At 43.1% G+C, this 15,661-nt stretch overlaps 1 protein-coding gene across 5 annotated transcripts in view; it reads right to left on the bottom strand.

Annotated features, from left to right (window-relative positions):
* Window positions 1-14,799, bottom strand: part of CLASP1 (cytoplasmic linker associated protein 1) — a 270,131-nt gene extending 255,332 nt beyond the window's left edge. For 2 of the 5 annotated variants that reach the window (XM_024734467.1, XM_024734471.1), the window contains exon 1: window positions 14,713-14,799. The gene's annotated coding sequence lies outside the window, so the exon portion shown is untranslated. Of the gene's footprint in view, window positions 1-7,019; window positions 7,164-8,161; window positions 8,266-14,712 lie in introns of those variants that run through there. The other 3 variants (XM_024734469.1, XM_024734470.1, XM_024734468.1) reach the window with 3 other exon arrangements.
* Between the last annotated feature and the right edge of the window lie 862 nt (window positions 14,800-15,661).

The raw sequence follows: 15,661 nt of genomic DNA, 5'->3' as shown, positions 1-15,661 counted from the left end.
GTGGTAAAAAAAAAAAAAAAAAAAAAAAATGTGGTACATATATACAATGAAATACTACTCAGCCGAAAAAAGAATGAAATAATGCCATTTGCGGCAACATGGATGTATCTAGACATTCTCACACTAATTGAAGTAAGTCAGACAAAGAAAGACAAATATCATGATATCACTTATATGTGGAATCTAAAATATAACACAAATGAACTTATTTACAAAACAGAAACAGACTCACAGACATAAAAAACAAACTTACAGTTACCAAAGGTGGGGTGGGGGAGGGATGAATTAGGAGTTTGGGATTAACAGATACACACTACTATATATAAAACAAACAGTGAGGACCTACTGTATAGCACAGGGAACTATATTAAATAGCCTGTAATAAACCATAATGAAAAGAATATGAAAAATATATGTGTAACTGTATCACTTTGCTGTATCACCAGAAACTAACACAGCACTGTAAATCAACTATATTTCAATAAAAAATTTAAAAAGAAAAAAAATGTTAAAAATAAGTGTAAAAAAAAAAAAAGAAAAAAAAAAATAACAGTGTATAACTGATTCACTTTGTTATAAAGCAGAAACACACCATTGTAAAGCAATTATACTCCAATAAAGATGTTAAAAAAAATAAAAAATAACAGTGGTCCTAACAGAGGAATGCTGCCAGCACGCACACGCACAGATTATCTGGAAGTCCAGTCAAGAAGCTAGAAGCGGCGGCTGCCTCTGGGAATGGGATGTGGAAGAATGATAAAAAGGGTGGAGGAAGGCTTACATTTCACTCTCTATCCTTGGGCACCTTTTAAACTTTTTTAACCATGTACATACAGTATCTAGTCAAAGGAAATATACATTTCAAAACATTAAGATGTTCATATTCTTTCTAGTATAAGCATATTGCATCCAATAAATACCAGAAAGTTATTTGTAAAGTCAAAAAGAACCATAATCCTGAAGCCACAGACATCACCAGTTACTACAAAGAACTGGAAAACATTTTAAAAGCTAGTCATTCAGCAAATTGTCCGCCTCTAGTATACTCATCTCTAGCAGGCAGCGCTGGTAACACCTATAGGGAAGCAAAGTGTATTTCTGAAGCTCTTCCAGCCATGGAATTCCTGCAAAATCAAAGACAGGCAAAAAACAGAAACACACAAGTAATGAGAAGAAAAGTGCTCAATTAGTTTTTGATCACTGAACTACAGCCATGTTTTAATTCAAAAATAACACAAGACAGAGTCATACACGTCTACAAAGTTACTTTTAGGTCATACGCTTCTATAAAATTACATTTTTAAGTGTACTAACTACAGGATTCTCTTATCACCGGCCGGGTTTTGTTAAAACCTCTAAGATGGGTAATTCAGCAATATCTCTCAAAATTTTAATGACACATAACATTCAACCCAAAATGTCGACTTACAGGAATTCATTCATACACATGCAAAATAAATTATTATAGGATTATTCTTTATAGCATAGTTTTATAAATGCAAAAGACTGGAAAAAACTAAATGTTCCTTAGTAGAGGGCTGGGTAAATTATGGTATGCCATACAGCGGCATACTATTCAGCCATACTCTTCATTTTCAAAAAACTATGAAGAAGCCTTTAATGTATTGATACTGACACAGACTGATTTCCAAGATATATTAAGTAAAAAAAAAAAAAGCAAAAAGCAAAATTCAGCAGTCTACCATCTGTGCAAGAAAGGAGAGTGGGGGAAGACATATATATATATATGCACTTTTTCATACATATAATTAATAACATTAGTGTCTCCAGGGAAGGGTAGATGGCAGACAGCAGAGGAGGGAACCTAATCTTTAAATCATGTGTATGTATTAACTGTTCAAAAAATAAATATTTTAAAAATTTTAATGCATTTAACTAGCAGTTCTATCTCTCCTTTCTAGGTAACTTAAACAAGATGAAAGGAACCTTCAGGCCCACAAGAATACCCCTGAGGTATGCTTTAAAAAAAATTTTTACAGCCAATAATGCATGTAATAAGCTTGTGACTACAACAAAAATCACATAAGTTTAATAATGCCATAACTATCCATACGCAGTCTCAGTAGCAACCAATTTCCCAAAAGCATAATGTCTAACCCCACCCCCAAAATTCCAAAACACAATGACTGATCAGTTGATGATTCCAGTGAAATAGAAGAGTCCGGATTTTATTAAGGCCCAGGGTTCTCTGTGAGAGGTTACTTTCAGCCTTGTCTCAGCTAGGGTGCTTTCTTGGCCCCTTCACAACCTTAGACCGTGGGGTTAACAAGGCCAAGAGTCAGGCTCCTTGTCCCCTGTCACAAGCTCAGTCTCCAGCCAACATAGCTCTCTCATAAATGGAAGGCAACAGCCAGGCCCCAGAGTGTACAGCCAGGGGGCTGTGGACCTGTTCAGGGCTTCACATCCTTCCGATGAAAACAGGAAGGGACACATCCTTCCCCACTGCCACATGAGAAGCCCTTCCCGCCTCAGCCTTCCACACTGAACTCAGCACACTCACCAGGGGACTCCTTGCTTGTCCCGCTTCCCTGGGGGCAGAGCTCTCTGGAAACAGGGCTGACAGCCCTGCTAGCTGTCCCCAGGCACACAGTGAAGTCTGTTGAAGATTCTCATCAGAGTACATAGTGCATTCTCTACTAATTACCCAGATACACCCCAGAAAAACTCTCTCATTTTAACAGCAGTGGTTTTCCTTAAGGGCTTTCAGTGTTTTGGGTCCATTTCTCATGAACACCTACGTACACACTTTCTGTGTCCCCTCCGGTCACCCACGCCACCCCAAAATAGATCTAGCGAGCAAATGACTACAAGGTGCGCCTCATCTTCCAGGGCTTGGTCACGCTTTCATGATTCCACAAAACCATTACTACACAATTTGGCTAAATACTGTTACACTGTCTAAACAAATGCTTCTGTGGCAATTTCCGAAATCTACTCCAAATTCTGAAGTGAATGAGAGTAAGAAAAGCTTTTCCCATCGTGCTCCCTTTATAAACGCAATCACAGGCCACAGGCAACGGCTACCAACAGGCGAGTTCAATCAGCAACAGGCTGAAGTAGCACCCCGTCAGCCCTTATCACGAGCGTGGCAGGAGAGCATTTCTTTTGAAAGGGCCACCCTCCTCATAATGGGATCCTATGTCTGGAGGGGGATCTATTAAGTGATAAAAATACTTCTTAAGTCAAACTTTTTAGACAAAGATATAGCCTTAGATTTAGATACATACCAGGCCCAAATTCTCCATAAATAAGGCCAGAGGTAGCAAAAGAAAATAGCATCTCTCCTTCCTACCTGCCCCCTACACAATGAATAACCAGTATCTCATGATAAGTGTTTATAACAAGATGCTAAGGAATACCTACTTAGGAGTCAAAACCTACTGGAAAACAAAACACCAAAGGCCAACCTTTAAAATGAGCCTTCCCCTCCCTGATATCTGGATGGCAGATTACAAAATGGACTCCCAAGGGAGGTCTGATCACTTAGGACAAGTAACATTAGACCCTACTGAACACTAAAGAGTGTGATGGAGGGAAATCTGATAATACGGACCCAGAGAGAAAGATCAGATACTTGTCCACTAGTTAACTTTTCAGATTTCTAGGCAAAAGAAGATTTTCTAATGATACTTAATTCTCTCGTTAGAAAAGTAATATACACTCATTGTATACAAATTCAAAATAACTTTTGAAATTAAAAGCATTTGTCGGGACTTCCCTGGTGGCGCAGGGGTTAAGAATCCGCCTGCCAATGCCGGGGACATGGGTTTGAGCCCTGGTCCGGGAAGATCCCACATGCCGCAGAGCAACTGAGCCCATGCACGACAACTACTGAGCCTGCGCTCTAGAGCCCGCGAGCCACAACGACTGAGCCCTTGTGCCACAACTACTGTAGCCCCCGCGCTCTAGAGCCCGTGCTCTGCAACAACGAGAAGCGCCACAATGATAAACCCGTGCACTGCAACGAAGAGCAGCCCCCGCTCACCGCAACTAGAGAAAGCCCGAGCGCAGCAACAAAGACCCAACACAGCCAAAAATAAATAAAGGAATTTACTTTTTAAAAAAGAGCATCTGTCAAAAATGAAAAGGCAGGGTCCAGATATACAAAATCACACCTAAAATGAGTAAAATTCCCAATTTAAAACTCATCATAATCTTTTTTTTTTTTTTTTTTTTTGTGCGGTACACGGGCCTCTCACTGTCGTGACGTCTCCCGTTGTGTAGCATAGGCTCCGGACGCGCAGGCTCAGCGGCCATGGCTCACGGGCCCAGCCGCTCCGCAGCATGTGGGATCTTCCCAGACCGGGGCACAAACCCGTGTCCCCTGCATCAGCAGACAGACTCTCAACCACTGCGCCACCAGGGAAGCCCTCATCATAATCTTAAATAACAAGTTAAAAATGTTTTAATCATCCATGAAAAGAACACCATATTATGCAGCCTAACTGACATTTATCCATATAGCTAATGTCACATACAAAAAAATTCCTAAGCCATTTGAAAGGCACAATACTATTATCAATCCCCACATTTGGGAAAATGACTTAAAAGGACCTGAACTTAAACTCTTAAAGAACTTTATAATATACTGATCATTATTCTTTTAAGAATAATTTTCTGGGAATTCCTGGGCAGTCCAGTAGTTAAGACTTGGCCCTTTCACTGCCGTGGGCCCTGGCTCAGTCCCTGGTTGGGGAACTAAGATCCCACAAGCTGCGTGGTACAGCCCCACCTGCCCAAAAAAAAAAGAATAATTTTCTGCAATTACCCAAATGTATTCACAAAGATCTATGTTCAACTTCACAATTCAGTCAATAAAAGTTAAGCACATCACTTAACACAGTACTGGACTGGGCACTAGAGTGAATGGGGGATAAAAGAAGGTGGGAAATTGAAAAACAGAGATATATAGTCTACTCTGAAGGTCCTTATAATCTATATCCAAACACAGGAGACTTAAAAGTAACTATACAAAATCTAAAGAAAGGAAACTCACATTTACTAAGTGTATCTTACACATCAGGTAGCAAAGCTGCAATACACACGCAACATCCATGAATCCTGTCTCAAGGGAAGAAAACAAGGCAGGGTGGGAGGGTGTTGAGGTTGAAGAGGGCAGGCGGTGCAGTCAAAAACCCAAAGCAGGGCTTCCCTGGTGGCACAGTGGTTGAGAGTCCGCCTGCCGATGCAGGGGACATGGGTTCGTGCCCCGGTCCGGGAGGATCCCGCGTGCCACGGAGCGGCTGGGCCCGTGAGCCATGGCTGCTGGGCCTGCGCGTCCGGAGCCTGTGCTCCGCAACGGGAGAGGCCACAGCGGTGAGAGGCCCGCATACCGCAAAAAAACAAAAAAAAAAAAACCAAAGCAAAACATAAACGCCAACTGAGTGATACAGAAGGTAAGTATAGTCATCATTAGTCTTCCACAAATGGTGCTGGGACAACTGGACGTCCACAAGCAAAACAACAAAGTTAGAGCCCTATCTCACACTATTTATACAAACTAACTCAAAATGGGTCAACACCCTTAATGGAAGAGCTAGATCTATAAAACTCTAAGAAGAAAACACGAGAGTAAATCGCCAAGACCTTAGATTTGGCAATAGATCCTTAGACATAACACTAAAAGCATAAGCAGCAAAAGAAAAAATATATTAATTGGACTTCATCAAAATTAAAAACTTTTGTGCAGCAAAGAACATATGTTATCAAGAAAGTGAAAAGACAACCTATAAAATGAATGGGAGAAAATATCTGCAAATCATATATCTGATAAGAGTTTAATATTCAGAATATGTAAGAACTCCTAAAACTCAAAAACAAAAAGACACACAATCCAATTTAAAAATGGGCAAAGGACAACAACAAGGTCCTACTGTATTGCATAGGGAACTATATTCAATATCTTGTAATAAGCGATAATGGAAAAGAATATGAAAATATATATATGTATAACTGAATCACTTTGCTGTATACCAGAAACTCACACAACATTGTAAATTAACTATTCTTCAATCTAAAAAAATAAAATGGGCAAAGGACTTGCACAGATACATGGATATTTCTCCAAAGAAGATATACAAATAGCCAATGAGCACAAGAAAAGATGCTCAACATCTTAGTCATTAGGGAAATGCAAATCAAAACCACAGTGAGATACTACTTCACATCTACTAGGATGGCTATAATTTTAAAAAACAGAAACAAAGAGAAGATAACAAGTGTTGACAAGGATATGGAGAAACTGAAACCCTTGTACGATGCTGTTGGGAATGTAAAAATGTACAGCCACTGTGGAAAAAATCTGGCAGTTCCTCAAAAAGCTAAACATGGAATTACCACATGATCCAGTAATTCTACTCCTTCGTATATACCTAGAACTGAAAAAAAGACTCAAACAGAAATTTGTAAACCAACATACATTACAGCATTAGTCACAACAGTCAGAAAGTGGAAACAACCCAAGTTCCATCAGCAGATAAAGGATAAATAAAATGTACAATATCCATACAACAGAATATTATTCAGCAATTAAAAAGGAATAACATTCTGACACAGGCTACAACATAAATGAACCTTGAAAACATTACGTTAAGTGAAATAAACCAGTCATAAAAGGACATATATTATTCCATTTATATGAAATATCTAGAATAGGCAAATTCATAGAACTAGAATATTAGAAGTTACCAGGGGCTGAGGAAGAGGGACAAACAGGGATTTACTGCCTAATAGTTACAGAGTTTCTGTTTGGGGTGATGGGAAAGAGCTGGAAGCAGATTGTGGTGACTGTTACCCAATGTGAATGTCATTAATGCCACTGAATTATATACTTAAAAATGGTTACAATGGCATATTTTATATTATATATATTTTACTACAATAAAAAGAAAAAAAAACAGTTTCTATAAAGTCTTTAGGAGTCTGGATTGCCCAAGGGTAAGATTTCAAATCAGGGACTCAAATCCAAAATGGACTGTAAGCCCCCAGATCTGACTAACCCTCATGGAAACCTTAGTGGGAAGCTTGCATCTCTACATCCTTCCTGACCAGTGAAGAGGCCTCTCCAGATGCTGCCGGATGCTGGAAGCAGACTTTCCCCCAAGGCAGCCCAGTGACCTTCCATGCAGGAAGAATAACCTGTGCTGGAAAAAAAAAGAGATAAGTGGAAAGGAAGGTGAAGAATCCAAGAGGCAAACTCTGCTACTCTGCAGCCGTGTGACCATGGACACATTACTCAAGTGCTCTAACGAAGCTTCAGCTTCCTCTCATTATGAAATGAAAACAGCATCTACCTTTAAACGTTGACATAAGACCTGACAAAAGTACTCCTACAGCACCCAGCCTAGTGCCTGGCAGATGGTGGGTGTTCAGTCTATGACGGCTGTTGCTATTGGGACAGGAGGTCTGTTTGCTACCCCAGAGGCAACCAAAGGCTGAGCAGGACATGGCTTGGATCTGGAGAATTCTATGACTTACCAGAACTTAAATAAAATGCAGACTTCAGAGAAGGAGCTGTTCCTATGCAGTTCAAACTCTTAGAAAGACTGGCTTATTGTTCACAGAATGAACCCAGCTACTCCACGTTAGGAAGGGCGCGGCTACACAATTCACTCTCTCTGTACAACAGGCCTCTGTTCACAACAGAGCCCTGCCTTTACCAGCAGGAGAGACGTGCTCTGTGGAGAAGCGGAGCAGGAAATCAGCTTGGAGGCGGACCTGAGGCAGCTCTCCAATGCTGGTGGCCTCAGAATCACTTGGGAAATCTGTTAGACACAGATGCCTCACCCCCACCGCCAGACACTCTGATTGCTAAATATTTCAGGCAGGGCCCTTGAGCACAACTGTGTAAAGAAACAGTTGAAAAGGGAAGGCACGGAGATGTTACAAGACTACCTTCTGATGTTGGCAAACAGACCAGTCCGCCCCACAAAGTAAGACCTGCGTTTTCCTCCATACCTGTCAAAAACACACTAGCTTTGGCAATGCAGAGAGACCACCTGCAGGTGATATCCAATTCAACCTGCAAGTTCTGCACCTCTCACAGGAACAAAAAGAACAACAAAAAAATGACTTAAATCATATTACCAGAAGTTGGTAAAATTTTTGTCAAACACCCTTAAATTGATTAGGAAGTTATTACCTTGTTCAACTTTTTGGTCAGCAATCAGGCAATATGTATCAAAAGTCACCCAATATTCTCACTTCTTAAAATTGATCTGAAGGAAACAACACAAAAGCAGCAAACTACATGCAAAAAAAAAAAAAAAAAGCCACTGTTGTAGTATATATAATATCAAAAAAATAAAAGATAACGTGCCTGTCAAGGATCCCAGTTTACCAAAATTTGCCATATCAACTCAAATACGACAAAGCTATTAAAAATTTAAATGATGTGTACTATGTCATTACACGGAAACTATTCAAAAAACACGCAAGACCTAAAATTACTTACTACAAAGCATGGACATATGGACAGCTTTAAAGGATGACGCATTAAGCAAAAACCTTGGGGGGGGGATGGGTGAAGGGCATCAAAAGGTACAAACTTCCAGTTTTAAATAAATAAGTCCTGGGGTTATAATGCACAGCATGATGACCACAGTTAATAGTACTGTGCTACATATTTGAAAGGTGCTAAGAGAGTAGATCTTAGAAGTTCTCATCACAAGGAAAAAAATTCTACAACTCTGAAGGGTGATGGATCTTGACTTAACTGCGGTGATGACTTCACAATATACAAAAATATTGAATCATTATGTTGCAAACCTGGGAATTAATATACTGTTGTATGTCAATTCTACCTCAATAAATACAAAAAAAGGGACTTCCCTGGTGGAGCTGTGGTTAAGAATCCACCTGCCAATGCAGGGGACACAGGCTCGAGCCCCGGTCCAGGAGGATCCGACATGCCGCGGGGTAACTAAGCCCATGTACCACAACTACTGAGCCCGCGCTCTAGAGCCCACGAGCCACAACTACTGAAGCCCGCGTGCCTAGAGCCCGTGCTCCACAACAAGAGAAGCCACCGTGGGTTTCCCTGGTGGTGCAGTGGTTGAGAGTCCGCCTGTCGATGCAGGGGAGACAGGTTCGTGCCCCGGTCCGGGAAGATCCCACATGCCGCGGAGCGGCTAGGCCCATGAGCCATGGCCACTGAGCCTGCACATCCAGAGCCTGTGCTCCGCAACGGGAGAGGCCACAACAGTGAGGCCCGCGTACCACAAAAAAAAAGAGAGAAGCCACCGCAGTGAGAAGCCCATGCGCCACAACGAAGAGCAGCCCCCGCTCACTGCAACTAGAGAAAAGCCCACGTGCAGCAACCAAGACCCAATGCAACCAAAAAGTATAAAATAGAAAAACAATTTAATTTTTAAAATAGCGAGTCACATGAATGTTTAAAAATAAATGAAAAGACAAGACCTTGTGTTAGGACAGCTTGGCATGGGTTTTCCCCCTCTGGCCTCTCAACTTTTTGTATTATTGCCGTATCACTGTAATAGGACTCTAAGTAAATTTAACTGATTCTGCTTGGAAAGTTAACTGGACAACCATTCTAGAGAGCTGCAAAGTGGATTCACTATCCTGAACGAAGATAAACACACCCAAATGTGCCATGGTAACAAGATGGTCACGAGGCCAGTTCTAGGCTTTTTTTCAGAAAAAAATAAACCTTAACAGATATGGTAACTATTTTTTTTTGAATTTTATTTTATTTTTTTATACAGCAGGTTCTTATTAGTTACCTATTTTATACATATTAGTGTATAAATGTCAATCCCAACCTCCCAATTCATCCCACCACCACCCGCCGCCCCCAGATATGGTAACTATTAATCTTAAATTTACATTTTTTTAAAAAGCAAGTATAAACACACTAAAAGAAAGGAGGAAATCTGGTTTGGCAGCTATTCATGTGGCAAAAGATCAGAGGACTCTGAACCACAACTTCAATATAAGGTAACAAACTCATGTAGCTAGGAGACAATTTACATGAAAACAACATTAGGCGAGAAACAGAAGGCCCAGTTCCCATCCTAGTTCTATCATGTACTGGGATTTAACTTGCAGGTCTTGGGTTCTCATCTGTAAATTGATAGGATAATGATGGTATCTTCTCTGCCTACCTCACAGGATCTTGAAGGAAACAAAGATTATGAATGTACAAGTGCTTTGAAAATCCAGAGTTTGTTCCCTTGAATCTGGCTATTAGTATTATAAAGACGTTCATATACATGCAGCTACAAACAAGGGTAACCGTGTTTAGGAGGTACACTCCAAACCAATAATAAGCAGATATGCCTCCCAAGGGGCCCAGGGTCTGGGGCCAGGCCTGTCCCTTTATCCGGATGTTCAAATCTTTCAGGAGAATCTACTTGTCTACTTCTTGGTCATTTTTTTTAATTTGTAAAAGCAAATGTAATCACTGACAAAATTAATAGAGAATGTAGGATTCTCAAACTGGGTTTTTAAGAATTACCTGGGGATTGTTAAAACTATGGCTGCCCACAGGCTTCCCTGGTGGCACACTGGTTAAGAGTCCGCCTGCCAATGCAGGGGACACAGGTTCGAGCCCTGGTCCGGGAAGATCCCACATGCCACGCCACGGAGCAACTAAGCTCGTGCGCCACAACTAGTGAGCCCACACGCCTAGAGCCCGCGAGCCACAACTACTGAAGCCCGTGCACCTAGAGCCCGTGCTCCGCAACAAGAGAAGCCACCACAATGAGAAGCCTGCGCACCGCAACGAAGAGTAGCCCCCGCTCGCCGCAACTAGAGAAAGCCTGCGTGTAGCGACGAAGACCCTACGCAGCCATAAATAAATAAACAAATAAATAAAAACTATGGCTGCCCAGACCCCATGCAGACTGAACTAACCAAAGTCTCTGGGTGGCTGGGGATAAATAAGACCAGGCCATTTGTATTTTAAGAAGCTCTCCAAGCGATTCTGGTGACCTGATTACTGCTATTATTATTACGCTGTTATTAATATTAACCACCACCATGAATACATGACAGGAATTCCATATACCCACTCAGTATACACCAGTCACTGTTCTCAGCATCTTACATATATTATCTCACCTAATCCTCACACAGTCCTATAAGTAGATACTACTATTAACACTGCCCTCCCTCCACCCTCCTTTTATAGAGGTAATCACTGAAATACAAAGAGATGATTTCACTGGCCCATGGCCCAAAGTCACAGGGCTAGTAAGTGGCAAAGCCAGAAAGCACAACAAAGTGTGAAAATCCCTGATACAGTTTCCTAACCTACAACAGTAACTGTATACTCTAGTCAGTATAAATGAATTCTGCTTTATTTCAAACATCGTATTTAAAGGACCCGAACAAAACCAAGTTGTCTCAAGAGAGAGTGGTGAAATCAGGTTAAACCATGATCAGGTTAAACCATACTTCAGCACCAATTTGTAACCGTTTTGTCTGTCTTCTCTATTAGACGGTGAGCCCTTGAAGTGCGGGGACCAGGTATGTCTTTTCAGCTGTACCCTCGTGGTACAGCTGTACCCTGGTATCTAACTAAAGAAAGGGTTTAATAAATTAATCAATAAATCTAGAGAAGGCCTGATGACTGTCCTGGGAAATGAAAGGCTCTTTCATAGAAAAGAAACAGACGTGATTCATGTTGCTTCCGGGGGTACAACTAAGATCAACAGGTAAAAGGGGAGGGGCAGTTTTGGAGACAGTCTAAAATACCTTTCTAGCAACCAAGACCTGTCCAGAGACAGGAAAGTGTGCCTGCAGTTTGTGGCTAAACACCAAAATATCGTAGATAAAAGGCAGGATGTGGGACTATGGGGCCTCTAAGAGCTCTTCCAAGGCTCAAATTCTGTTACTCTAAGTTACGATACATTCCTTTATTCCTTCACACATTCTACAGTGACTAGTTACACCAGTGCAGTCGTCCAAGCACAGAGCTAGCACAAAGTGTTCTACAAACTCCCAGAACCCTCAAGGATCCAGAGAAAAGTAAATCACCGGAGTGAACCTTCCAAGGAGGAAGATAATTGATACAACAGGGACCAGCAAGGAGGCAGGAGAATTCCAGGCAAGAAACAAGAGAAAAGTAAACAAAGGTGTTATGGAAGCAATGCTACCCTTTGAACACATCTGAGCTACGTCTTTAGGGGTCCTTGTGGGGAAGTGGACTGTGGCTGCCATAAGAATCTGGGGAGGAAATGCATTCAGCATGGCAGTAATGGTCTGAGCATAAGGGAGGCGGGAAAGCCCTGGGGTGATGAAGACCCTGCTAGAAACAGTCAGGAGATTCTGGTGCTAAAAAGAAAAGGCTTTCAGAGGTCAGTCAGCCAAACACACACACTCTTTATGGATGCCGACCTGGTTGCACTGGGTAAAGAAAGCTTAGTTTACTTTCTTAAATTACATTTCACAAACCAAAGACTGAATCATCAGTGATTCTGTCTTTAAACATTTGTTAGTTTCTGCTACTGTCTATTCTTTCCACTATTTGACAACCAGACTTGCAGTTATCAAAACTCTTATCAAAACTCAGCTCTGAGCGTAACATTTATGATCCCTTAAATGATTATAACATTTACCAACAGTACTATGAAATAAAAAGTATTATCTATCAATCTAAAAAACTACAACTTTATAAGTAGAAGACTGTTAAGAATAAATGAAGTCTGAAAAAATCAATTTATGTCTCAGGTCCAAAAAACTATCTCACCCAATTTATAAACTGTGAGATTAATCCACCTAAAAAAGAATTAACAAGGGACTGAAGGAAAAAAATCTAAGATCCCAGACCAATGAACAAAATATAACACATCTGAATGATAAACTTAATGGTCTTCTGGCCATTCATTTCTCAACATCCCTGTCAAACTATTTTAAGGATCTGAAATCTTGCTCTATAAAAAGCAAGTTCCCATCATCTGAACTACACTTAAGAGATTCTATCGCAGTAGTTGCTGAAGCATAAAAAACCAAGCTTCAGATTTTTGCTTCCTGTTAATACAAAAAAATGCCTACCTCTTTTACGTAAAGTTGAGTCTGTGGCCAAATTCCTGGCACACTAGGAGATCAAGGTTTTCAGTTCTAACACTGATTTAAGGTGCAAAGGCCTTTTCCCTACTTAATACCGCTTAAATTGTGACATGGAGATAAAATATATGACACCTCCACCACCAACAGTCTCTTCAAAGGATTTCTGACTCCGCTTAACCTTAGCTGGGAGAATATAAAACTACAGCTGAAAACTCCTCAACAAAAATTAAATCTTTAGAAATCTGAAACTGCTACATGTTAGCTGATAAACTATGAATTATAGAAACTGAGATCTGAGTAACAATTGCCAAAAAAGGTGCAATTACACAATCTTACAAAAATGGATAAACAAACAGCTCACCAAAATTTAAATCTTTCTTAGCAAATGGAGAAGATAAATAATGTTCAGTAACTCTGGAATACTGTGGTGTAGTTTTTCTTATCTATATGGTCTCTGCAGCAATGTTACTACTCTCCACTGCTCCCTTTGCTTTGGATAAGCAAAGGGAGCCCACGGTCCAGGATTCCTCATATCAAGGGCACGGCAAATGTCACAATAATAGTAATAAAAGCAACAATTTCTAAAGCCATCATTTATACCGGACTCTGGCCCCCGAATAGGGTGCAAGGCACATGGCATCAGGCAACTATTTCTCGCTTCTGATTCTTCTGCATCACTGCCTCCCAAAGGACTAGAGAATCTAAAGCTCTGGACGCCACATCTACAAATCAAAGTACCATGTTTAAAGAGCTCACAGGTTCTACGGATGGCCAGCAGTTAATGAACGAACCCCAAGACAGAGAAACTCACCCAGATGCAACAAAACACGCTTCAAGGCTCCATCTAATTTTTGTTTTTAATTTTTGGAGTAAAAACAAGTATTAAAAATTATGTAATAAGTGAGACTCTGGAAAACCCCAGACTCATCCGAGCGGCTCGGAAAACGGGAAAGTAAGATGCGATTAGCTCCATTGTAGCCAACCAGGCTAACGTGCAAGAGCACACACTCCTCTCCGTCAGAGCGTCCCTGCCAATACCGAAGAACAACAAAGGCAAGTTGAGGAGGCTGCACAAGGCTTAACTCAGCACTTGTCCGCTTTGCCAGCCTCCGAAGAAGCTCGCTGCGGGCCCAGGAACCGCGGGCTCCCTGCGCATTCGGCCCGGCCAGCGCTCGGCTTTGTCTGGCCCGCCTGGACCCGTTTCGTTCCCCCCCGGATCTTCCTCCACACCCATCACTCGCCCGTGACTATAGTTGTGGTGGGTTTCTCCCCCTCGCCCCCTCCCCTCGCGAAACCCGCTCTTTTCAAACGCGGCTTCGCCCACCCGGCCTGGGAGACTCGGGTCGGGAAGGGGGCCCGGGGTGGGGTCCGGGAGAGGAGAAGAGAGGGGGACACACAAAGCCGGACTCACCCCACAGCCGCCCCCCTCCCTCTGCAAAGCAGCCTGGGATCAGCGACCTGCGGGCTGGATAAACAGCCCTCCCCTCCCGCTCCCCGCCCGGCTCCCACCTAAGGGCCGCCCCCTCCCCCCAAAGTGCACCCAAGAGCGGATGACAGCGCTGGACCTCACCCCCACCCAGCCTCGGCGCCCACCACCGCGAGGGGGGGCTGGGGCCTGGAAGGGCTGGGGTCTACACATCCTCGCCCTAACCGGGAACTTACAGCCGTATTAGTCGCTCCTGTTGCCCCTGCAGACCAGACGGCCGCCGCCTTCTCCTCCACCCCAATGAGGTTAAGCGCTTGGTGCGGGGATTAAAAAAAAAAAAAAAAAAAATTAGAAGCCCAGAGCGCCTGCGTAGTGCGGTCTCTCTTTTTTCCCCTTACCGCCACGACCCGGCTAGACCATAGAGAGTGTAAACCGAGACCAGAGAGGCGCCTGCTTCTCTATGGTAACGCCCCCGCGCAGGCGCTGCCCTGGCTGCGCCGGGCTTCGGGACCCGCGAGTTCTAGGAGCTTTTGCCTCCTTGGAGAACGTCAATTGGCCCTGATGGGGACCCGTAGGGAAAAGTTCTTTAAGGAAAGGGGGGCCAGAATGGAGTTGGGCCCCCCCCCCACGAGGAGTTGCGGCAAAACTCAGGCAAGGCGGGGAGGGTCGGAGCTAAGCGGCCATGGCAGTAGGGCACCAGAAAGCAGAGAGCGTAGAGCTCAGGAGGAACCAAGAAAGCCGGGGTAAAAGTCCGGCCGGAACTTCCTCCGGTGGGGGAGGGGGGTGTCTAATACCTGAAGGAACTGGCCTTTCACTTCTGGGTTACGCGCGTCGCGCCCCGGCCGGGCGTCCGGGACGAAAGAAATTGTGCCCTGCGACTTCCCGTACCTCGGCTCCCCCTTTCACTCTCGAGGAGGCGCGGGCGCTGGAGCCGGAAGCACACCTTTTTAACGGTTCTTTTCCCTTTTTGAAGCCTAGCCAGCTCCGTGGAGGCCTCGGAGACCCTTGAGACTTTCTTCCTCCAGCAGCTGCACAGATGAGGCTGCTTGTGTCCACCCGTCGCGTTGCTCTTGGAAGATGTGTGGGAGAGTGTCTCGGAGGGTTAAAAGCTGTGCAAGTTACAGGGCTCCCTTGGAGGACTCCGGAGGACCCACAGTCGTTCCGCCTCTGGCCCCTGCGCTCGCG

The sequence above is a fragment of the Neophocaena asiaeorientalis genome, unplaced genomic scaffold (genome assembly GCF_003031525.2).
Source record: "Neophocaena asiaeorientalis asiaeorientalis breed wild unplaced genomic scaffold, Neophocaena_asiaeorientalis_V1.1 scaffold32, whole genome shotgun sequence".
Taxonomy (NCBI): domain Eukaryota; kingdom Metazoa; phylum Chordata; class Mammalia; order Artiodactyla; family Phocoenidae; genus Neophocaena; species Neophocaena asiaeorientalis.
The sequence above is the reverse complement of the archived record's forward strand: the minus strand, read 5'-3'. Positions and strand labels throughout refer to the sequence as shown.